Source organism: Toxorhynchites rutilus, chromosome 2, assembly GCF_029784135.1.
Source record: "Toxorhynchites rutilus septentrionalis strain SRP chromosome 2, ASM2978413v1, whole genome shotgun sequence".
NCBI classification, from domain to species: domain Eukaryota; kingdom Metazoa; phylum Arthropoda; class Insecta; order Diptera; family Culicidae; genus Toxorhynchites; species Toxorhynchites rutilus.
In genome coordinates, this window is record NC_073745.1 from 159,378,244 (window position 1) to 159,404,606 (window position 26,363).

A 26,363-nucleotide genomic window follows, 5' to 3' on the forward strand; every position below is an offset into this window, starting at 1 on the left:
ACCAAACGTGTAAAGACTGTCATCAACTTTACTTGTAACGATGCACATAATGTATTACAATGCATGAATTGGCCTCACAAGGTAAATACACTCGGCAAAAAAAATTAGAGGAACAAAGTGCGAAGTCGGAAATTTTGAGTGATTTTTGACATACTGTAACTTCGTGAAAAATCAAAGCATATCGATGGGATGTGCATCATTTTGAAGCTACAACTTTCAGGTATTAGAATATGTTACGTATATATTTTTATCTTGGTGTGTGTAGGTGTAGTTGGCAAAAATATCGGGAAGAAACGAAAAACGATTTTTCTATGTATTTTCAAGAATATTCTGGACTAACAAAATTTTTCTAACCAACTCAATACCAAATACAATTAACCTCATCAACCAGCTTTCATTTAGTTTCAAGAACGTTCCTGTAGGACCTTTCTACACAGAGATATTTCAGTTTGAATGAAAAATTACCTCTCGACTTCGATGATGAATAATTCAATAAACAAACATCGCATCGCAAATCGAAAGGCAGTTTTAAAAACTCCAATAAATTCTGCACAAGGATAATTTGTTACTATGACGAAAAAAAAAATATTTAAATTTTTCGCATCGATTTCAAAAAAGTGCCAAAAATAGAATTTTTATAGTGCTTTACAAATTCCACTGTAGTTCTGCAAATATCGCAGTAAGTTCCAATGTTTGCAGGCAAATTTTTAGCCTAGTGTATTCCCTAATCATCCATGAACGTTTCATATTGATACGTTCAGCCGTTTTTTCTAGCCGATTTTTCAAAGTTTGGAGTAAATTAGAGGTGCATTGTATCGCAAATCGTATCAGAAGAACAAAATCCTAGGCAACTCTCAGAATGAATCATTCGTAACTTGCGTAACTTGTTTTCATGCGTTTCTAGGTGCAGGGAAACTTCGATATAACGTACCCTCGTTATAACGTACCCTCGATATAACGTGACTCGATATAACGTACATTTTACCTCGATATAACGTACATTTTACCTCGATATAACGTACATATTTCCAAAGTGTAAAGGAAATTTTTGACGTAGGACTACGTCTTTCATTTCTATAATGGGGTGTAAGTTCAAAGTTTCAAAAACGAAAGCGTTACGCCAGACACCGAGATTTTGAGCGTTAATAGCTCCTAAACAACTGAACGAAATGGTATGATAAACACTTCATTCGAAAGATAAAATGTCTACGCGCTCTATACTTAATTACTTTTTAATCCAAAAACTTGTTTCAATAGCCTCAAAAATGCTATTAAAACAGGCTATTGAAACCACACCAATCGGTATAAAAGCGAGTGTCGCTCGGAAATCCACTCAGTTATGATTGCGCAACGATCGAGATACCATCGCTGGAACGAATGGATGTTTCTCTAACACAGACTTCAAAACCATGGAGCCTGGGGAAATCGGCCTTGCAAAATAGTTGTAAGCAGCGGGTACTTTTGTACTCGTTTGCATTTCTGTAAATCGGAATGTTTCCATATCACATACTTCAAAACCATGGAGCCTGGGGAAACTGGCATTGCAAATGAGATGCAATCAACGGGTACTTTTGTACTCGTTTGCGTTTTTGCAAATCGGAATGTTTCCCTTACACAGACATCAAAACCATGGAGCCTGGGAAAATCGGCCTTGCAAAATAGATATAAGCAGCGGGTACTTTTGTACTCGCTCGCATTTCTGCAAATCTGAATGTTTCTCTAACACAGACTTCAAAACCATGGAGCTTGGGTAAACTGGCATCGGTCTTGCAAAATGATACAAGCAGCGGATACTTTTGTACTCGCTTGCATTTCTGCAAATCGGAATATTTCCCTAGCACAGACTTCAAAACCATGGAGCCTACGGAAACTGATATTGCAAATGAGATGCAATCAACGGGTAATTTTGGACTCGTTTGCGTTTCTTCAAATCGGAATGTATCCCTAACACGGATTTCAAAACCATGAAGCGAGTACTTCTGTACTCTACTATACTTTGTTTGCAAACCGGAATGTATTTTCCCAACACAGATTCCGAAACCAATAAGTTGGGAAAATCGGCATTGCAGATCTCGACAGTACTTTTATACTCCCATGCATTTTTACACTTCGGAAATGGTTTTGCTAACACGGTCTACAAAAGCGGGTACAAATGCAACGCTTTGGCTCGGTTATTCAAGACTGCATATCACTTCATGTCACTGGCTCACTGAACTTTTGAGCATACCGTTTGATGATTTGATGATAAGTATTTGCTGCGATAACCACTACCATTATGCATGATTTGACCTGAATTGGAATTTGTTTGCAATTGAATTCGTAAATTGTTTCATTCATTCACTAGTTTAATCAATAATTTATTCAATACATACGAAAGATAGCTCTACGCAGCGGCGATATCGTACCCAATGAAGAACATCCGAGGTGCGATTATTGCTAATTGAAAAAACACAAATGATTACTAAGCCAACGGCAGTCCTACGTCAACCATGCGGTTATATCATAGGTATAACCCATCCATAGTTTTTTCATTTTTTTTCTGATAGAACAATGAATTACCTGTATTGTGACGCTAAAACAAGTTTTGTACCTTCAATAAATCCCGAAATACAGCTGGTTTTGTGATTCCGGATTCTAAATGAATCAAGCTTTAATCAACAGTACGAAGGAAAACATCATGAGAAAGGCTGGCTTCGTCTTCTGATTGAAGTTATTCATTAATTTTACTAAATCAGCAACACAATAATGTATTATAGACTACGTTTGTGAGTACTTTATTATGCTTCGATATAACGTACAATTCGATACAACGTACAATTTTGAAAGTGAAATGTACGTTATATCGAAGTTTACTTGTACAAATATTGCAAAGAGTGATGATACTTACACATATTCATACGCATTTCCACACATACACGCACTCATCACCCACAAACTCATAAAGACGATAGTTACATATCGTTCATTCTGAGAGTCGCGTAGGATTTTGTACTTCTGATACGATTTGTGATTAAATGATCCTCTAATTTACTTCAAACTTTCAAAAATCGGCTAGAAAAAACGGCTGAACGTATCAATATAAAAAATTCACGGATGTTTAGGGAATACACTAGGCTAAAAATTTGCCTGTAAACATTGGAACTTACTGCAATATTTGCAGAACTACAGTAGATTTTGTAAAGCACTATAAAAATCCTGCTTTTGGCACTTTTTTGAAATCGATGCAAAAAATTTAAATAATTTTGTTTTCGTCAAAGTAGCAAATCATTTCTATGCAGAAATTATTGGAGTTTTCAAAACTGCTTTCCGATTTGCGATGCAATGTTTGTTTATTGAATTATTCATTATCAAAGACGGAGGAATAATTTTTCATTCAAACTGAAATATCTCTGTGTGGGAAAGTCCTATAGGAACGTTCTTGGAACCAAATAAAAGCTGGTTCATAAGGTTAATTGAATTTGCTGTTGAGTTGGTTAGCAAAAAATTGTGTTAGTCCAGAATATTCTTGAAAAAACAATGAAAAATCGAGTTTTCGTTTCTTCCCGATATTGTTGCCGACTGCACCTACACACACCAAGATAAAAATAGCTTCGTGAAATATTCTAATACCTGAAAGTTATAGCTTCAAAATGATGTGTATTCCATCGATATGCGTTGATTTTTCACGAAGTTACAGCATGTCAAAAGACACATAAAATTTTCGACTTCGCACTCTGTTCCTCTAATTTTTTTTGGGTGTATATTGAATTCAATTGAATTCAATCAAAAATTTTATCAATACAAACAAATGATTGCTAAGCTAAGCAAGTCCCACGTCAAATTCATAGCTATCATAGCTATAACCCACACATTTTTCACCGATATTTTGACTCTTTATCTTTTTTGTTTCATCAAAACCTTACCGATGGTAAGGTCATACCACGATATCGAGCATATTGTCTGGTCGTGTATCCGGTTCCATGCATGCTGTTATAAGGCAAACATTGTCGAAATATTGAACTCCCGGCCCCGTCAGGTTGACGCCATATGAGCCTTAATAAAAATATATATTTTGGATAAAAAAAAACCTTACCGATATATACCTGAATTTATGATTCTGAAACCTTAATGTCAAGAGCATCAATTTACGTTCATCTATAAGCTTCTATAAAATTGAATGCTATGAATTCTTATGTTTCTGGCACATAAAACAGGTTTTCTTGATACAATGGAAGCCTGAAGAAAAGCGAAACATTGTATCGCAAGCCTCACCCCTGTTTGATTTTCCAGCTTGTCAATGTGGATAAATTTCGTAGCTCCGCTCCGAAGAGATCGTTCGCTTACAAACCGGGAAGCAGTTCTTATCGAAAGAAGCGGTAGTAAAGCAGCAATAAATAGTTTCGATTTTTCTGCACAACCCCAAAATGTTTCATTCTCCCGTTTACCACGCTAAAAAGAGTAAATTGTTTTCGTGATAAGTTTGGAGTAAATTAGAGGTGCATTGTATCGCAAATCGTATCAGAAGAACAAAATCCTAGGCAACTCTCAGAATGAATCATTCGTAACTTGCGTAACTTGTTTTCATGCGTTTCTAGGTGCAGGGAAACTTCGATATAACGTACCCTCGTTATAACGTACCCTCGATATAACGTGACTCGATATAACGTACATTTTACCTCGATATAACGTACATATTTCCAAAGTGTAAAGGAAATTTTTGACGTAGGACTACGTCTTTCATTTCTATAATGGGGTGTAAGTTCAAAGTTTCAAAAACGAAAGCGTTACGCCAGACACCGAGATTTTGAGCGTTAATAGCTCCTAAACAACTGAACGAAATGGTATGATAAACACTTCATTCGAAAGATAAAATGTCTACGCGCTCTATACTTAATTACTTTTTAATCCAAAAACTTGTTTCAATAGCCTCAAAAATGCTATTAAAACAGGCTATTGAAACCACACCAATCGGTATAAAAGCGAGTGTCGCTCGGAAATCCACTCAGTTATGATTGCGCAACGATCGAGATACCATCGCTGGAACGAATGGATGTTTCTCTAACACAGACTTCAAAACCATGGAGCCTGGGGAAATCGGCCTTGCAAAATAGTTGTAAGCAGCGGGTACTTTTGTACTCGTTTGCATTTCTGTAAATCGGAATGTTTCCATATCACATACTTCAAAACCATGGAGCCTGGGGAAACTGGCATTGCAAATGAGATGCAATCAACGGGTACTTTTGTACTCGTTTGCGTTTTTGCAAATCGGAATGTTTCCCTTACACAGACATCAAAACCATGGAGCCTGGGAAAATCGGCCTTGCAAAATAGATATAAGCAGCGGGTACTTTTGTACTCGCTCGCATTTCTGCAAATCTGAATGTTTCTCTAACACAGACTTCAAAACCATGGAGCTTGGGTAAACTGGCATCGGTCTTGCAAAATGATACAAGCAGCGGATACTTTTGTACTCGCTTGCATTTCTGCAAATCGGAATATTTCCCTAGCACAGACTTCAAAACCATGGAGCCTACGGAAACTGATATTGCAAATGAGATGCAATCAACGGGTAATTTTGGACTCGTTTGCGTTTCTTCAAATCGGAATGTATCCCTAACACGGATTTCAAAACCATGAAGCGAGTACTTCTGTACTCTACTATACTTTGTTTGCAAACCGGAATGTATTTTCCCAACACAGATTCCGAAACCAATAAGTTGGGAAAATCGGCATTGCAGATCTCGACAGTACTTTTATACTCCCATGCATTTTTACACTTCGGAAATGGTTTTGCTAACACGGTCTACAAAAGCGGGTACAAATGCAACGCTTTGGCTCGGTTATTCAAGACTGCATATCACTTCATGTCACTGGCTCACTGAACTTTTGAGCATACCGTTTGATGATTTGATGATAAGTATTTGCTGCGATAACCACTACCATTATGCATGATTTGACCTGAATTGGAATTTGTTTGCAATTGAATTCGTAAATTGTTTCATTCATTCACTAGTTTAATCAATAATTTATTCAATACATACGAAAGATAGCTCTACGCAGCGGCGATATCGTACCCAATGAAGAACATCCGAGGTGCGATTATTGCTAATTGAAAAAACACAAATGATTACTAAGCCAACGGCAGTCCTACGTCAACCATGCGGTTATATCATAGGTATAACCCATCCATAGTTTTTTCATTTTTTTTCTGATAGAACAATGAATTACCTGTATTGTGACGCTAAAACAAGTTTTGTACCTTCAATAAATCCCGAAATACAGCTGGTTTTGTGATTCCGGATTCTAAATGAATCAAGCTTTAATCAACAGTACGAAGGAAAACATCATGAGAAAGGCTGGCTTCGTCTTCTGATTGAAGTTATTCATTAATTTTACTAAATCAGCAACACAATAATGTATTATAGACTACGTTTGTGAGTACTTTATTATGCTTCGATATAACGTACAATTCGATACAACGTACAATTTTGAAAGTGAAATGTACGTTATATCGAAGTTTACTTGTACAAATATTGCAAAGAGTGATGATACTTACACATATTCATACGCATTTCCACACATACACGCACTCATCACCCACAAACTCATAAAGACGATAGTTACATATCGTTCATTCTGAGAGTCGCGTAGGATTTTGTACTTCTGATACGATTTGTGATTAAATGATCCTCTAATTTACTTCAAACTTTCAAAAATCGGCTAGAAAAAACGGCTGAACGTATCAATATAAAAAATTCACGGATGTTTAGGGAATACACTAGGCTAAAAATTTGCCTGTAAACATTGGAACTTACTGCAATATTTGCAGAACTACAGTAGATTTTGTAAAGCACTATAAAAATCCTGCTTTTGGCACTTTTTTGAAATCGATGCAAAAAATTTAAATAATTTTGTTTTCGTCAAAGTAGCAAATCATTTCTATGCAGAAATTATTGGAGTTTTCAAAACTGCTTTCCGATTTGCGATGCAATGTTTGTTTATTGAATTATTCATTATCAAAGACGGAGGAATAATTTTTCATTCAAACTGAAATATCTCTGTGTGGGAAAGTCCTATAGGAACGTTCTTGGAACCAAATAAAAGCTGGTTCATAAGGTTAATTGAATTTGCTGTTGAGTTGGTTAGCAAAAAATTGTGTTAGTCCAGAATATTCTTGAAAAAACAATGAAAAATCGAGTTTTCGTTTCTTCCCGATATTGTTGCCGACTGCACCTACACACACCAAGATAAAAATAGCTTCGTGAAATATTCTAATACCTGAAAGTTATAGCTTCAAAATGATGTGTATTCCATCGATATGCGTTGATTTTTCACGAAGTTACAGCATGTCAAAAGACACATAAAATTTTCGACTTCGCACTCTGTTCCTCTAATTTTTTTTGGGTGTATATTGAATTCAATTGAATTCAATCAAAAATTTTATCAATACAAACAAATGATTGCTAAGCTAAGCAAGTCCCACGTCAAATTCATAGCTATCATAGCTATAACCCACACATTTTTCACCGATATTTTGACTCTTTATCTTTTTTGTTTCATCAAAACCTTACCGATGGTAAGGTCATACCACGATATCGAGCATATTGTCTGGTCGTGTATCCGGTTCCATGCATGCTGTTATAAGGCAAACATTGTCGAAATATTGAACTCCCGGCCCCGTCAGGTTGACGCCATATGAGCCTTAATAAAAATATATATTTTGGATAAAAAAAAACCTTACCGATATATACCTGAATTTATGATTCTGAAACCTTAATGTCAAGAGCATCAATTTACGTTCATCTATAAGCTTCTATAAAATTGAATGCTATGAATTCTTATGTTTCTGGCACATAAAACAGGTTTTCTTGATACAATGGAAGCCTGAAGAAAAGCGAAACATTGTATCGCAAGCCTCACCCCTGTTTGATTTTCCAGCTTGTCAATGTGGATAAATTTCGTAGCTCCGCTCCGAAGAGATCGTTCGCTTACAAACCGGGAAGCAGTTCTTATCGAAAGAAGCGGTAGTAAAGCAGCAATAAATAGTTTCGATTTTTCTGCACAACCCCAAAATGTTTCATTCTCCCGTTTACCACGCTAAAAAGAGTAAATTGTTTTCGTGATATCGATCCAACACACACAGTGATGCAATTTTTTTCGTTTCTACAAAACCACGACCCTTTTTAGATCCACTTTCACTAAACGGCTATTTCAAAATGTTAGATGCATTATTAAGTAATATCCGAAATGATAAAAATCATTTTTTTATAATTTCGTGCCGGGGAGAGAGCTTGTGTTAATTTAGGAGTGTTTTTGGGCATACTATTGACTTTTCCGGTCGATCATTCAATTGTTCCGGACATTGTTTCCGGGTTCAAAGTAATGTCGAAGTGAAGCTCGTTTTAAGGTGGTAATCTGTATGAAGAAGATTTTTTTTTATTACGATGAGTGCTGTGTTCGTCGGTTGAATACTGATGCTGAAATTTGTTTAGATGCGCACAACTCATTCGGTTCTAATTTGCTTCCTATCGGATGTGATAAACAGTCGCATTGAACAAAATATTTTATTAGTCCTACATTCACAATGTGATCGTGTCCTGGAGCCTGGATCTTCTAATTTGTAGTAGTGTGTTTATTTTATTCGTCACACGTAACGAAATCAAGCTCCGCAAAGATAACTGGATGTTTCTGACAAGAAGAAATATCGATTATATCCTTGTTCCCCTTCTGAATAGCAAGTCCGCAGATCACAAAATAGTTAATCACAACACCTAACGTATGAACACAATCAGGGAAAAACATTTATACTTGAAGTTTACTTGTTATTTTCACCGTTACAGTATAACAAGTCGAAAAGAATACACTTTGTTTTGATCGTCTAAGGATATTAATTCATTGCTTAAGTTTTCCGTTATGGTGTTAGCTTCCCGTTCCTGATATTTTGATATATATTGACTAGCTCTCAGGAATCTGTTTTGTTGTTAATGTGTAATATGTAAATAGATCTAGACAGATCATTCCGTAACTCGATAGATGAATACGAAAATCTATGGAAAGCATAAAGCTTGCATCGCAATGTTGTAGTAAGTAGATAGATTATTGGATGAATCAAACAACAAATACACAAATTAAGCAATCCATTGAAAAACGTCATCTATCATCATCAACATAAAATTTATCCGCTTGCTTTCACACAAGATGTATCATAAAAACAACTATTCATCTTAATGATCCAGCGCACTTAATTCCGACCATGAAGCTGCTGGTGCATTAGGAACTGTTATACGGAAAATAACTCGGCAATAAATTTTCATGTAATACAGCCGTCGACATGCCGTTCCGGTTTGATATATAGATATGCAAGTGTGTAGGTGGATGAGAAGACAAAAAGTGAGCCATTACATAGCTTCTTACCTTTGGAAACAGTTCCGGAAGCTTGCGCTTTTATCGCTCTTCCGGGGCAGAATTGATATAATCCTTGACGCCACGAATTAATACCGTGAAAAACGCAGTTTCCTCCGTGCCACCTACCCGGTTAGGCTAGGCCTTGATGCTGCCCGCGTTCATTTGAATGGCTGCTCCTTGTTCCGAGAATCTGCGATAGAAAAGAAACCAAGAAAGGAAGGAAGAACCATTGAGCAAAAATGATTTATGGTGATTTATTCTGCGTGAAGCTCTTTTTATGGATAGCAGAGATGGACGATTGAACCACCTCTGATTTTCTTTTCCCATAAAGAACCCCACATAACTGTGCTTCCGTAGGCGATGGGAAGCAAAAATGTGACCTAACTTTCTCACTCTGTGGGTTTGCCAAATTTCTTTCCCTTTGGATTTCTTTTAACAATTCATATAACTTGCACAAAATATAGCTCGGTTTATCATATAAATTTGTTACACTATAAGAAGTATATCTGATATTTTGTTGGGGTGTACATGAAAAATCCTAATCACTTTGTCAACATAAAAAATCGATTTACAAATCAAATTGAATCAATTCCTCATACAAATTTTACACTCTTATGGTGGTTCGTTTTCGTGAAGAACAAAAACATCAAATTGTCATGTTTTCGCAGTGAAGTAAAGCAGAGAATCTCCTCAGCTCACATTTCCCCTGTTTCGACTATGTTGCTGCTCCAATTACTCTGTACTCTCTACGAATCACAAAAAACGCATTGGTGTCAGTCTCGTTGTCGGTATCGATTTTTCCGTTTCTATTACACCAGAAATTTAGTTTCGGTAAAGTTAGAGTATCACTTCCCCACCATTCTGATTTAATATGGTTGATATAAATACATCCAGTATTGCGTACCGATTTTCTGAGATTTTCCCACATGCCATTTCTTCACTGAATGATAACGATATTTTATTCGATATATTATTTTCTCGGCACTTTTCATCGTTTTTTTCGGCTTGCGTACGGAATCATTCCGATAAATATGGGAAAGCGGAAGACTCTACCACTGATAAAGAAAGATACTAGGTGGGGGGAAAAAACGAATCCGGAGAATCAATCGTACAATGTTGATTTATGTTCGTTTTGCAGAAAGATGCTATGCTTTCAATATTTCATGTTTCGCCTGTCATGACGTTGCCAGCATATCGTACTTCAGAGCAAGAGCGGAGAAGATACTGGCTGCTCTCTGGACCTTTGCTTCATGTCTATATGCTTCGTTACTCAGCTACTGCTAGGACTATCGAACTCATCGTACACACATGTACCGTCACTCAAAGAGTGTAGAGTGTTGATGAAGTTTGCACTTGATTGGATATCAATTTATTCAATATTTACTCAGCAGCAGAGCGCATCATGTACAGCCCGTTTCGTATAATAGCTAAGGAAGTACATGAGATGATTCCTTCCGGGTCTCCGGCGAGGCTGAATGTGTGCTATTTTTGATGCGTAAAAATTATATGGTCTTCACCCTAATATTACCCTTTCGAAATTGGACAATTGGGCGAAATAGTTTGAAATGTGCTCTCATTCTTGCAGGTTTCGGCATCGAATCTGTACACCTTAACCTTATCCTTGTCAGGTCAGTTGATTATACGAGAAATCTGATAAGGTGGGACGAAACATGAACATAGAAAGGATTGTTTTATGAAGGATAAACAATAATAAATGACTTCAAATGGTCATACTCTGATATGATTATATATTCAAGATGAATTTGCTTTCGATTTAGCCGAGTCAAATGATAAGATGAGGCAGTATTTTTGCAATATACAATACAAAAATTTGTGTATCCAAGTGTATGCGTACGAGAACTGAGTCTAGAGATCAAGACCTCACTTTTCAATTACGTCAAGTGGATGCTGGTTTTATTCTATTCCGCATCTTCTTAGCGTAGATGAACATCTAGCTGATATTTGCTATTCGTTTCTTTTCTGTAGAAACTCATGATACGATTATAACAATGGATGAAAAATAGCGAATTGGTGATTGCAATAAAATAAGCAAATGGGAAAAACTTTTAAAAAATACGAACATGATTCCGATTTGAATTCATGCAAAGAAAACCGAAATGGTCGTATTTTCTAGAAAGCACGAACCCGCCCGATTCCAGCTTCACCTATCCGGCAAAACGATCAGGCACTCGATATTTTTCAAATACCTTGGAGTATATTTTGACTCTAAATGTACCTGGGGAATACACATTGCGTATTTGAAACAGAAATGCCAGCAAAGAATCAATTTTCTCCAAACAATAACCGGAACATGGTGGGGTGCCCATCCAGGAGACCTCATTCAGTTGTACAAAACAACGATATTATCAGTGTTAGAATATGGCAGTTTTTGCTTCCGATCAGCTACCAGGATTCATATTCTCAAGCTGGAGAGGATGCAATATCGTTGCTTGTTGCCATGTTGCCATGGGGTGTTTGTATTCGACACATACGATGAGTCTCGAAGTCTCTTCGGTTCACACAATTATCTTACAGATTTCTCATCCGTTGCAAGATCATGAATCCATTGGTGATTGATAACTTCGAAAATCTACTGCAACTGACTCCTCAGTCAAGTTTTATGTCTTTATACCATCAGTACCTTACCCACAACATACACCCTTCACTGGCATCTTCAACAAACTTTGCTTCCCACACTTTACTTTTACAATTCCTCTGTCATTTTTTATCTGTCCATGCCACAAAAAATCCATGAAACAACAGATCATCTACGCTCCAATGTTATTCCGTCGATATTTTCGGAAAAATGTGGGAAAGTTGGATCTGATAAAATTTCTTTACTGATGGTTCACACATAAACGGGTCCACTGGCTTCGGCATCTTCAATGAAAATTCCAGTGCCTCTTTCAAACTCAAAGATCTTTGTTCCGTGTATGTCGCTGAAATGCACCCGTGGCCGAGTGGTTAGCGTCTCACATTATCATGCCGGGTGTTCGGGTTCGATTCCCGTTCCGGCCGGGGGATTTTTCGTCAAAGAAATTTCCTTCGACTTGCACTGTGGTCACGCGTATTCAAGAGCTTGCCCCTCGGAATACATTCAAGGCGTGTTATTTGGCTTGAGAAATCTCAACCAAGTGTTAATAAATGACGCTAGTTAATACATACGTTGAGACGGCAAAAGTTCCACAAGGGAACGTTAACGCCATTCAAGAAGAAGAAGATGTCGCTGAAATGGGTGTGATATACTATGCTCTAGGGATCATTGAAATACTACCCATCGACCATTATTTTATTTTTTCAGACAGTCTCAGCTCAATAGAAGCAATCCGCTCAATGAAAGTTGATAAACGCTCATTTTATTTCCTAACAAGAATAAGACATCTATTGAGAGTTTTGGTCGAAAAATTATTCATGATTACCTTAACATGAGTTCCCTCTCATTGCTCGATTCCGGGGAATGAGAATGCGGACTCACTAGCTAAGGTGGGCGCTTCAGAAGGCACACTTTTTGCAAGACAAATTGCTTATAACGATTTTTTCCACATTCCTCGTCAGCACACACTCGTAAGTTGGCAGCGCATGTGGAGTGATTTCATTCGCGTGATATCTCGGCTTATGTCCAATCACTACAACCTAAACGCGCCTCTTTATCTCATTGGGCTCGCAGCAAACAATCTTTGTGATTGTGGCGATGGCTACTACGACATCGATCTTATTGTCTGGTCGTGTATCCGGTTCCATGCTGCTCGCTCTCAGCTCTCTAGTGCACTGAGAGCACAAGGCAGACAATCGGATATACCCGTCCGGGATATCTTAGGTAGCTGTGATCTTGATCTTCTGCTCCATCTATACCTGTTCCTCAGAAACGCTGATGTCAACTTGTAATGATGTTTCCTTCGTTGTATCCCTGTTTCATATCTCTCCTATCCGATCTATAAACTTTTGCTTAGTCGCGGCAATACATACACACGCTCTTTACAGATACACGGGCCGAAGGTTGTGCAGTTCACTGATCATTCAACAAGAGCCAAAGGTTGTACCGCTCATGACAACTCTACACGAGCTGATGATTGTGCCGGCTAGTGACCATTCTATCCTGGATCCCTCGAGTCGAGAAGACGCACCACGCTAGATATGGGGTAATTTGTTTTTCTTCTTATTTCTGATGTTTAGGCATTCAAGAATATACACTAGAAATGACGTTTTCGAAAATCCCTTTATTTACCGATTTATGGCCATTTTAGTGATAAGGTTTCAAACCTGGTACGGCCATAATAATTAACTTAAAGGGTTAGAAGATAGATAAACAAATAATGATATAATAGATAGTAAAAATATTCTTTGTTTTTTTTCGGAGCTCGAAAGAACGCTCAAATTCGTGCCTCTACACTACATAGAATTCTCCCTTAAGCGATGTCTGCTTACTGTCCATTACAACACGTGCTTCATCATCTCGGCTCAGGAAACACTCCACTTTCGGACTCAGAATCGAAGTTAGGGGCGCGTGAATTTATCCAGGAATAAAAATGGAATTTTGTTTCGTAATGATCACGGCTACCTCCCTCCCCCCTATGTCACATTAAGTGGCGAAACCTCGACCCCCTCCCCACGCTACTCGCGTTGTGTAATTTGTGCACGAGGCCTTATCAGAAACACGCATTCGAAAGTTGTACAGTAAGGTTCTAAAAAGGTACTAAGGTTGCCTACTTATGTATGTCCTATCGTACAGGCAAATTGATTTTGGACAGTTTCCGGAGAGAAAAAATATTGCGTTATGGTTCGAGAAAATGACTCCAGCTGATTTTGCTGAGGATAGTCCAGACTTTTCTCCTCGAGCATGTAGAATCGATTCTCGATGCGTTTCGGTGACACCTTGATATTCACATGAGCTTATCCTTATCCTATCAAATACAGGGTCTTTCAGATTAAACGCTAACGAAAAAAAAAATCGAATAGCTCCTTATAAAAAATTTTTTTCGCTCCGTCGATGGTAACAGTGCATTTCCCACTTCGAGACAATGATCGGATGGTTTTTAGTGTCAAGATGTACAATTTACAAGAACGGGTATTTTTAGTGAAATCGTAATAGTCGAGCAACCGAAGCCTTAATGAAACTTTATCCTCTTATGTATTACTCTCAAGGGGATCAGACGGACCTCCCTCTAAACCTCGATCCCTGGTCTGGAGCCACGGGGATCCTTGAGGTTGGGCTTTCAAGGCCTCTTTTTTGGTGGCAGGCTCGAGCTTGAGGTCTTTAGCTCTCAGGGTCGGCTCTCCTCGTGATCGAGGTGATTTAGCGTGTCAAGGGCTCGGATTATTATCAATATAAAACAGGCAAGTTAATTTTTTATCGTTTATTGTTACCTAAATACAATGGCGGCGGTGTGGGTGTGTAGTGTGTAGATGCCCGGCCGGCTGCTGTTGCTGTACCCGGTGGCGTGATATCGATGTCCTGACGATGGCTCTTCTCGGGTTGACGGTGGCAGGATTACGAAGGCTTTCCTGCAGACCAGCTCAAGTAAGCTGATTTTCAATGCTCGGTGTTCTAGGCACGTGGTTCACCGGAGTTTTCCCGTGATTTAGACAACGGGCCCTATCAAAGAGGAAGATTTAAGGCTACTGGCTATGCTAGGTGCTCAGGTTTATTCACCTAGAACCTTTTTAAATCATACCTGATTCTTAGCAATGCTTCGAGTCACACTTGCTGAACTATTGTTCACTATTGTTCAACAGTATTCTTTTATAGCACTGTAGAATATAATACTTAACTTAGTGCTTCCTCAATAGAATTCAACCAGGAAATGGTAACCTCTTCCTATCACTCCTACCAAGTAGCTTTTTACAATTTTCTTCCTCTTTATCCGTCAGCTTTTTATTTCCTTTTTAACCATCTATATTCCCTTTTCGATGTTCTTTTCGTGTATCAGGGACTGCAGCTTTCAGAAGGTAAGTATGTGTGTTGTGTATGTTGTGTGTTGTACTAAAATGTTTATCTATTGTACATATATAGTTCTGTTTCAGAGCGTTATCATTATGTTCATACATATAAACTAGCGCCTACAAAACGAAACAGTAACATATTGTGAGAATTTCAACATTTCTCGTCGTCGATTACTTTCTCTGAGGGTACGTGAAGGACCGTTCCTATGTTAATAAGCCACAAAATTTGGAGGATCTTAAAGAAGAAATAACTTTGAAATTTATGAGAAAAAGTTTGAGCGCTCAAAAAAAAAACCATAAAAAGCTAGGGCCTCGTTTGGTTGGACACCTCAAGCTTATCAAAATATCTTTCATTTGCACTGAAGACACCGTAAACCGGTTGGAACCTAAGGGTTGAATGAAGAATATGGGTCTAACATTTTTCTGCAAAGAACGAATATAAATGATTTGAGTAAAATTCGAGTTTTTTTCCAGAAGATTCTTTCTCCATTTTCCATGAAATAAAAGTTATTCGAAGATGATCAACAATGACGAGAGTCCGCTAGTTGATTCTAACTGCTCCTACCTTAACCCCGAGTTAACCTCTTGCCATATTATTTTATCAAAATTTGAGCGTTTTGATGCACCCCTAAATTTTGTCCGATTGAGCTGAAACTTTGCACAGATAATTATCTTGGTAAACAAAATATACATGGTCAGTTCTCTAAATTCAATGATGATTTTTTTTGCCACTCAGACTATGTTCCAGAAGGTCGATTTTAAGCCAAAAATATTTTTTTTCGAGATAACAACAGATCTTGACGTTTCATGCATTTTTTAGTCATTTGGCATCGAAAAAAAATCGATTCTATTGAAAACCCCGATGTCCTTTACTCCCCCCTTGGGTGATTTTTCGATTTTCAGAAAACTTAAATTTTGACATCTGCGACAATAGTAAGTAAAGTCCGAATGAGCTAATATTTTGCAGAGAGTATTTTGTCGTCCAAATCAACATTTCGCAGTGAGTCCCATATGAAAAATCGATATGACTATTTTCATTGGCTCCCTAAACCATACGTTTTGCCTCGTGTTCCGAAAAAACAACAAAGTCCCAGAGCGTCGATTTTTGACAAATAAAATATTTCAAGATCTCGACGTTTCATGCAATTTGAAGACATTTGGCATCAAAATTTTTTTTTCGAAAACCCCGATTTCCTTTAATCCTATTTGGGTGATTTTTCGGTTTTCAAAAAACTCAAACTATGACCGCTATGCGGCACTAGTAAATGAAGTCCGATTGAGCTGATATTTTGCATATGGTAGTTTTTCGTGGGAACCAACATTTTTAATTAACTTTCATTGGCACTCTAATGTTTATATTACCCGCATCGAAAAAAAAAGTTCTATTTTTTGGTGTGTTTAAATTTCAGAAAAAAACATTGAAAAACATTTTTTTGTAAAACATTTGGCCGATTATTTTGTAAAAAACAGTATTTTGAATTGTAAGAAACTGCATTCATGTTTTAGGAAACATGAGAGTCCAAAGCTACAATCGAAGTTCTTCTTAACATGTCCGTGTTAAGCCATGTTATCATTCGTGCAGCTGATCGTGATTCATTCAATCAGTTGTGCCGCTTCAACTTTCAAAGCCGCCTTTAACACGTTGAGCCCCACGTCGGTCCCTAGAGGCGGACGTTGAGCCTCTAGGGCCTCTTTTGTAGGAAAGCGATAACTGACCGGAACTGACAGTTACCGAATAAGAAATAATAATAATAAATATATACGGTTTGTTTTCGAATGTTTTACAAAACGTGACTGCTTTCTAGTCGAATTTCTGACCATTTTTTTATTTATGTAATAATTGTATTTGGGAGTTGGGACCGACACTGATATTGTGCAAACGCTATTGTTGCGGGCTGAATGATAAGTACCGCATAGAAAATTGGGGGCACAATATGTTAAATACTGGTATTTTTGGATTGCGGGACCATCGGAGTTGGAATGAATTAATGTCATAAAAAATCGTCACTGCAGAGAATGGCTTAAGGTTCGCGATGGCGGCAGACGAGGAATATTTCGACCAAAAGGAAAATTATCCAGAAGAATAATTGAGATTTTCATTTCATTCCATAACTCGTTGCTACTGAAGATATTTGTGTGTTCCGGGAATCTATCAAGTGAAAATCATCGATTTCTACGACAAGATGAGCTAAAGTTTGTCGCCGAAAGCCTTCAAACATCCTAATGAGTAATGTGGGAAACTATGATGAATGAGTCACAACAACATTATTTGGAAATGTTCGAAAGAACTCTGCACAACAATTTTTCGTATGTTTCTTTCCTTTTTGGCGGATGTGCACGGATGTACAGGAGAGTTTACTTTTTTGCTTTCATGGCAATGTTCTCATCAAAAGTTTTCCTCTAGATCCAGGTATAAGTTTTTATGTTGCAGAATCGTGTGTAACCTAATCAATTTTTAATGGTGGAAAAATGGGAAGTAATGGACGCGACAAGACAAACTATTTTTGCTTCGATGTTATCGTACTGACACAGGTACATGCAACTTTTATGCGATGAACAGTGAACATTATATCAGAAGGTATTAATTATACCAGTAATTGAGTTTTTAATTTGTTCTCATACGGACTAACTTGTTTTTCTAGCGATATAAAGTACGCTTTGCTTACCTTTTAACATGTTCGTATTTTCAGGTACATCATAATCATTATAAGATCCATGCGTATATTTAGCCAAATTTACAACTGATGTTTATGATACTAGTTCTACAGGGTGGGCCATTTAAAGTGGAAGGATTTGTTTTTGCAATAGCAAAGTAAAGAAGTGGAATTTAAATTTTTTTTTTGAAATTCATTTATTTTGGTCCAAGGAGATTTGTTCTAACTACTTTTTGATTTTGATATCTCGTAAATGACCGCCTCTGGCCTTGACCGCAAAATGTGCCCTTTTTTCGGCATTTTCCATCACTTTGCCCAATGTTTCGGCCGATATGGCAGCAATTTCTTGTCGGATATTGTCTTTCAGCGCAGCCAGGGTCCTTGGTTTACCAGTGTATACCTTGGATTTTAAATATCCCCATAAAAAAGTCAGGAGGCGTCAAATCAGGTGATCTCGGTGGCCAGTCATAATCGCCGTTATGACTTGTTATTATGTTATGTTTTCGATATTAATCTTCCGGGGAACATGCTTCCACTTTAAATGGCCCACCCTGTATATTAGGTATAGTAACTTGTGTGCTTTCTCATGAAATCTGATTTATTTTAAAATCTCAATTAACTCCGTCGCTTTGAAGAATGAAATTCGCGACCGAAAAATAGAACATTTGTTTTGATATCATTGCAATAAAAGAGTTATTTCTGATAAATATCGTGGTGTGAATTTAATTATACACAGTGAAGGGCATCGCTAGGAATACGCACTGATTTGGCAAAATCTCTGTTTAATGATAGGCTCTTAAATAAGCCTTCCGTGTTTACGTTTCGCACATAAAACGTTATCATTCGCTTGGTTGTCACCTATCAGAAGATCTGCATTTCACGACTTTTGACATTTGAGAGAGTTTTATAATAGTTAATGTTGTGACGAAATGTTATTCGGTATATCGTAATAAGTGGATGGGGCATTGTGGGTTCAGTTTAGCTTAATACCAATTTTAAAGTGTTGCTGGGTATTAGCTGTATTGGAGTGGATACGTGAACATTTTCAATGTTTCATCCCTCAAGGAAAAAAACTCGTTATAATAATTGGAGGGTGGCTTGACGGGCATCATTAATAACAACAAACCTGACGTGAATTTATATGTATATTTACGCGGAAACTGTTGGCTGCTTCTGCCCAAATTTATATTTTTAGATTTTGAACTTTTTTCATTTCACTTCCATTAGCCTCTTTAAATTGGAGGATAAAGCCCGATTAAGTTTCTTGAGTGACATCGCTCGGAATTTGTTTCGCAAGACATCTTAACGGGCTTTCGGGGGGTATCAAATTGCGGGGTGGTTGAATGAGACGTAAAAGAAAGACGAATACATAATTTTATGTTACTTGAATTTCTTGCGACTCATAACAATTCACGCACCCGCAAAAAATGTAGCCGTGCCACACCGAGTTTTTGTTCGAAATTGGTGGGTATACTTCGGCATTATACAATTCAGGCTGGTACCAACATTTTACAGAATACAAACAATACAAAATACAAAAAATACAAAATTTTCTCGCTTTGTACTGGTACAAGCTTCTAGTACAGCTAGTTAAGTTATATATATTCTGTAGTTATAATTGCGGCAATTCTCAGAATAAGATTTATGATTCATCAATTTTTCATCGTACTCATATGATAATTCAAATCAAGTTTTATTGTATTTTATATGTGGAACAACAGTGTGGGAGGAATATTACGATTTAGAAGACAACATGAGGAGGCACACATCGACCATACGTGTTATTTGAGTTATTTACTGTTTTATTTGAAGCACACGGCCACGAACCTGTACAAAATCGTTGTCAATAAAACTCTCGGAACGCTTTCCGTGCTTCATGTTATTTCTACTATTTCAGCATTGTCTAGAGCCTGTAAGCTGTGGAGAAAATGAACCGTTCGATAGTAATAATGTAGCAAGTACATACTCGTGCGTATGCACAATATTTATGACCGGGATTACAGTCAGCGTCTGCCGCAATATGCGAAAGTCACGCACTTTTCAAATAAACAATCCGCCGGAACGTCTTGTCCCGCAACCGATCCGGTTACCATCATCATATGTATACTACAAAGAGACTTCCCACGCAGATGAAAGCATGGCGAAACTCGATGTTTATTACATTGGGGTTGCGATCCATTTCCCAGTTTCCTTATACCTACATGTAGAAGTGTTCAAGCCAGGTGAAACAAATGTTTTCCTAGATGCTCAAATAGCACGTAGACGGTCTCTCTGCGTTTTTGAATGGAACGGCGGTATTCCATCATTCAACACGGACAAAGCGCCGAAGAATAAGAAAAAAAAACAGGATTCTCTTTCAATGTCAAAGGAAAATTAAGCAAAGTAAGTTATATCGTTCGCTTTTGTACTGAAAATAGAATTACAAAAGGTAACGTATAGCACAGGTAGAGGGTGAAAAATTCGTGTTAAATACCAACGTCGAAAATAGGTATACCTCTTCCCCGAGAACAAAAATAAACATGAGAGACATAAGCTCATAGCTTGGCCTGGTAACCCGACTTCAATAACTCACTGTTGCGTACGCATAAAACACAGGAGCGACCTGCTTAAGGTGCCGGGAGGAATATTTTTAGTCAAGCACGACATAAAGCACACCTGCGAAAGGTATGCGTTTCTTACACGGAGACTTTTCCTGACTCAGCAACTACGTTCGGGTTTCGTAACGGAGGTGGAATTGAAATGAACGAGAGTCACAATTTGATAATCGTAATTATATTTTACGTGGGCTGGCGGAGAACCAGGATTTCAGGGATCGGAACATGTTTTGTTCAGGATATGCTAAAATGTTAAACGTCTATGAGAAAGGGGTAATCAAGAGTTCCGAGATTATTTACATTTTGAGGCTTACTTGGGTGCCTCGATGCTCACATATGTCAGCCTATATTTGGGTAACGAATATTATCATCTGTTGCGCTGTTGTAAAGCAAAATAATCCTTTAAACATATCGTAGAGCGTGAGTAAACGATCGGTGAGTCGTATTTAGAATGTTTGGTGCTGAATTCATGGGAATGGAATTGCGATTTAATTAACTGTGATTCAGCGAACACCTTTCAGTTAGTAAGGAATCATAACTGATAGAAAAAGGTAATATAGAAACTAAAAATATATCAACTATAATCACATTACTCATGCATTAGTGACTGTTATTGGACGGGTAGTAGCACTCTCGCCATACAAATTGGCAGTTGTTGCGCTACCTTCATCATTATTCAATCAGTCATCGTGGTATTTCAGTAATACACTGCAGTTCACAACTATAGAACCACTCTTTGTTTCTGAGTTTCCAGAGATATGTAAGAAGTCGGATGAATTGAAGTATATAGTGTAGGACATAACTACATACACTACACTATTTGTCGTACCAAGGGCCTGATTCTCGAATACACTCCACGGTGGAAACGAAATAAACGGCACGCCATTGAACTACGTTTTACGAGTTAGTGAAGTGTCGAAGATAATAATGAGTTTTCAGGCAGAATGAGCACTTTTCAAATAAAAAATCATTAATGAAAATTAAATTAGTCGTATCAAACTGGTATTCAATGTGAGTGGAAAACTTTGTTTTCTTCATGTGATATAATAATCTCATACAAAAATTTTATCTGAAGATAATTTGCTATTATAATGATAAGTTCAGTGGGAAACTAATCTCGTATCCAGATGTCGACACCGTACCGTTGTCATCGCGGATACGTTTCATTCCGTTTCCACCGTGAAGTGTATTCGAAGTGTATTCGAGAATCAGGCCCCAAGTCTTGTTGATATTCGTTGTTTATGTTTTGCTTTGTATCTTCGTGCAAACAAGTGATATAAATCTGTATTTTGTTCGTGAGCTTCTGTTATTAAGTGCTTATGGTAAAGTTGTTGAAGTTTTCGACCTCTCAGTGCAATTCGTCATAAACTCAAGCTACGTGAATGATATCGGGCCTGATTCTCGAATACACTTCGAATACACTTCACGGTGGAAACGAAATAAACGGCACGCCATTGAACTACGTTTTACGAGTTAGTGAAGTGTCGAAGATAATGATGAGTTTTCAGGCAGAATGAGCACTTTTCAAATGAAAAATCATTAATGAAAATTAACTTCTTCGTATCAAACTGGTATTCAATGTGAGTGGAAAACTTTGTTTTCTTCATGTGATATAATAATCTCATACAAAAATTTCATCTGAAGATAATTTGATATTATAATGATAATGTTAGTGGGAAACTAATCTCGCATCCAGATGTCGACACCGTACCGTTGTCATCGCGAATGCGTTTCATTCCGTTTCCACTGTGAAGTGTATTCGTAGTGTATTCGAGAATCAGGACCTTTGTTTCCACCGTGAAGTGTATTCGAGAATCAGGCCCATTGTGTTTTCGTTGTTAGAGGATTGTTTATATCTGCCTTCGTCTACTAAATTTGTACACCAGCGCCATCTGCTCTCGAGTTTTAATACTACCATTGTCACCGCGCAGAGGATTGCATCGAATTTACAGTGATATTCCGATTTTTGAATCAGAATCACAAAATAGTTGATTGGTTAAATTACCTTTTTTTTTTTTGAATATAACAAAACTCACTCACCGCAATGTCTTCAGTTAGCCATGCTTGTGCTATCGATGTTACGGAAAATCAAGTCGTGTGTCAGGGGTTTTGTAACGCAATTTTTCATCCGAAATGTAAGGGTATTAATCCTCACATTATGAATGAGGTTTTGAAAAGTGGCCAGCTTTTTTGGTTGTGCCATTCATGTTCTAAGCTCATGTAGGACATGCGTCTGCGAAACACTGTACGTTCTGCATATGAGACCGGTCAAGAACAACTGCTTGGAAAGCACAACGAAATCGTAGAATCTTTGAAGAAAAGAAATCTTAACCGAGCTGAAGGCGGAAATTAAATTAAATTTTGCTGCCCTTAGAAACTCGAGCTCGCTCACGCCGAAAACCGTGAGACGTCCACGAGTTGTCCCAGCGTCTGTCGGGAGTCGTCGTCTGTTTGGTCCAAACAATGAGAGCAGACATAATAAAACTACATTGATAGCAGGAACAGGTAGTTCTGTGTCTCCCTCTTTGGGCGTATCAACCGTGCCAGCTAATACACAAAAATTTTGGCTGTACCTGTCGAGAATTTCTCCAAATGTTTCAGTCGAACAAGTCGCAGCACTTGCAAAACAACGATTAGATAGTAATGACATAGAGGTTATTAAACTCGTTGCCAAGGGACGCGATGTTAACACTTTGTCCTTCATCTCATTCAAAGTCGGCATGAACATCGAACTGAGAATGAAAGCGCTCTGCACATCGACGTGGCCCAGAGGAGTACTCTTTCGAGAGTTCTCGGATAATCGCTCAACTGAAAAATTTTGGGAACCAAATGGAACTCCGAAGCAAAAACCTTTGCACACTACAAACGGCGCAGCAATGGATCTTTCCATGTCCCCTATGCGAGTCAACGTGAGGGAATGAAATCGTCGCAAATCTGCCAACATTCACAACTGACATACCACGATCAGGCTAGCAACAACCCGGAATGCAAATCGTTTCGCACTATGGAAGACCCTTTTGTTACCGATACAGTCGCGCGATATGGTGTATTTGGTCGAAGTCGTTCCGGCCCTGTGAGCGGTTCTAATGAAAGGGTCTTCCAGCCTGCCCTATCAGGCAAGTACGACAATTATAGTACGCATTTAGTGTTTGACGCAGACCTACCTTTTAGCCTAAATGACGACCAAATCAATAACATGACCGTATCTCGAACTGACTCCACCCACATGCTGGAACCGGGACGCTCTACACAAAGCAGTAAGGAAGTCTCCGATCCCTCTGACCCAGTCCCGCCTTCCATCGAATCTATTTTTCAAAGTCGCCCCGGTCCTGCGGTCGGATGTGGTGAGGAGGTTTTCCGACCTGTTCGACAGGGCAAGTACAATTCAACCACTGAAATTCGCAGTCTGATGTGACTTCACGTTTCAGTAACGGTAGCGCAACTCTCTTTTTCAGTGACCGTAAATCAACAACGCTTTTAAAACCACAAGCTTCGACATCTTCAACAACTCCACAAAACATGACGCACTCATCCCGGGACGCAACGATTTCTAGCAATTTGGGAGCCCCTTATCCTACCATCCCAGTCGAGCCTATGCTTCAACTGACCAGCAGTCGTCCCGGTCCTTGTTTGGGTATGGAGACGGGGACTTCCACACTAACGCCACAGGCAAGTACCCGTCCGATGTTCGTATGCCGTTGATTTTTGTATCGGATACCTCAAACGATTTCAGCAGACCGTCAGCATGTATTGATCCTTCGTCATCATCAGTTTGGACACCGCAAAGCTTCTCGGAGTCGACCGATCATCTTTTCTCGGTGTATTACCAGAATGTGAGAGGTTTACGCACCAAAATTGTTCAGCTACGTTTACTGCTGCTGAGCTGCGATTACGACGTGCTTGTTCTTACCGAAACGTGGTTTCGAGCCGATATTAATGACGCAGAAATAACATCTGCATACACACTTTTCCGATGCGACCGTAGTAGTCTAACCAGTAATTCTACTATGAGAGGAGGAGTGCTGATAGCGGTGAAAAAGTACCTGAATTATGAACTTGTTCCTCTACCGAATTGCGATCGTCTTGAACAAGTCGCAGTTCGTGTGAAAACTGCACATCGCTCGATGTATATCGTGGCCATCTGTCTCCCACCGTGCTCCTGTCCGGATTTGTATTCCACTCACGCAAACGCAGTGCAATGCATAGCAGATCGTTCTTCTGGGCCGATATCATCATATCGGTCGGCGACTTCAACCTCCCTCATCTCCGGTGGCAGTTTGACGATGCCGTGAATGGTTACATTCCATCAAACGTTTCATCTGAGGCCGAGCAATCTCTTATAGAAAACATGTTTGCCACTGGCTTCCAACAAATCTGCAATTTCGTGAACACAAATAAGAGGCTGCTGGATTTAGTGTTTGTTAACCGACCAGATGAATTAGATCTCTTAGCACCATCCACTCCATTTTTAACTGTGGACAATCACCATCCACCTTTTATTATATTGCTCGAAGAAAACGTGAACGACTCAGGCACACCTGAAGACTGCAATGAAAATGTGTCGTACAATTTTCAAGCCTGTGATTTCGACCGATTGAACGACACACTCACCAACATTGACTGGGACGGTATAATGAGCGACGGAACTGCGTATGAATTACTTTCGACTTTCTACGACAAGTTGAATAAAGTATTAACTGAACACGTACCTCGGAAAAGCTAGCGGCGAGCTTGCGTTATTGGCAAACCATGGTGGACTCCTAAGCTGCGACATCTACGCAACGCCCTCAGGAAAGCACACAGAGGATTCTTCCGAACAAAATCTGAGAGCGCAACAATCTTCGAGAAGTGGAAACAAGTTATAGAGAACTTCTTCTGTTGTCATACGAAAACTATATTTCTATGGTACAATCGAATATGAAACTAAATCCTCAACTCTTCTGGGACTTTGTGAGAACACGGAGATCATCTACTCGCGTTCCATTCAATGTGAAATACGGGGAATCTGATGCAAGCTCGAATGTAGAAGCAGCGAAACTTTTCGCTACATTTTTTGAGAGTGTGTTCAGCAAAGTGTCGCCCGTTTGTCGTCGCAAATGCTTTGCTCACATACCATCATATGACATCACATTTCCAGTTGTTCAGTTCTCCTCTGAAAATGTGAAAAAAGAATTTAAGGAACTTGACACCAAGAAACCATCGAGTGCAGATGGAATATCTCCCTTGCTTCTCAAGAACTGCTCTTCCACCTTGGCGGGGCCCATCGCTCTTATAATCAACCGCTCTCTGCGCGACCGATCATTCCCGGCTGCATGGAAACGTGCCTGTATTGTTCCGATCCATAAATCCGGAAACTACTTTTATGTCAGCAATTATCGTGGAATATCACGATAATTGCTGACATAATATGAGTTGTATGCGCAAGGTCTTCGAAAAGTTAGTACACAAGGTGTTGTACAACGTGTCATCTTTGATCATCTCCGATAGCCAGCATGGCTTCATGAAACATCGGAGTACCACGACTAACCTCATGTGTTACGTCACCCCTCTATCTCGTGAAATAGAGCTCAGGCGACAAGTAGATTCGGTGTACATTGATTTCTCGAAGGCATTCGACACTGTTCCGCATATTATTGTTATCAACAAAATGAAGCACATGGGCTTTCCCGATTGGTTTATGGAGTGGTTATGGTCGTACTTGATGGATCGTTCCGAGTACGTAATGGTTAATTATACAAAATCTAGACCATTCAGTATCACGTCTGGCGTACCTCATGGGTACGCCAGTATG

The 26,363-nt window shown here is 38.6% G+C and overlaps 1 protein-coding gene and 2 pseudogenes across 1 annotated transcript in view; 2 read left to right on the forward strand and 1 right to left on the reverse strand.

The window, feature by feature from the left end:
- The window catches only part of LOC129765452 (TWiK family of potassium channels protein 18-like), a 104,559-nt gene extending 93,681 nt beyond the window's left edge, over positions 1 to 10,878 (reverse strand). Inside the window, exons 1-2 of the mRNA XM_055765801.1 lie at positions 10,289 to 10,878; positions 9,394 to 9,574 (exon numbers count right to left, since the gene is read on the reverse strand). The gene's annotated coding sequence lies outside the window, so the exon portion shown is untranslated. The remainder of the gene's footprint in view (positions 1 to 9,393; positions 9,575 to 10,288) is intronic.
- On the forward strand, positions 2,380 to 2,456 carry LOC129772296 (U4 spliceosomal RNA; annotated as a pseudogene).
- Positions 6,028 to 6,104, forward strand: LOC129772297 (U4 spliceosomal RNA; annotated as a pseudogene).
- Positions 10,879 to 26,363: the final 15,485 nt, after the last annotated feature.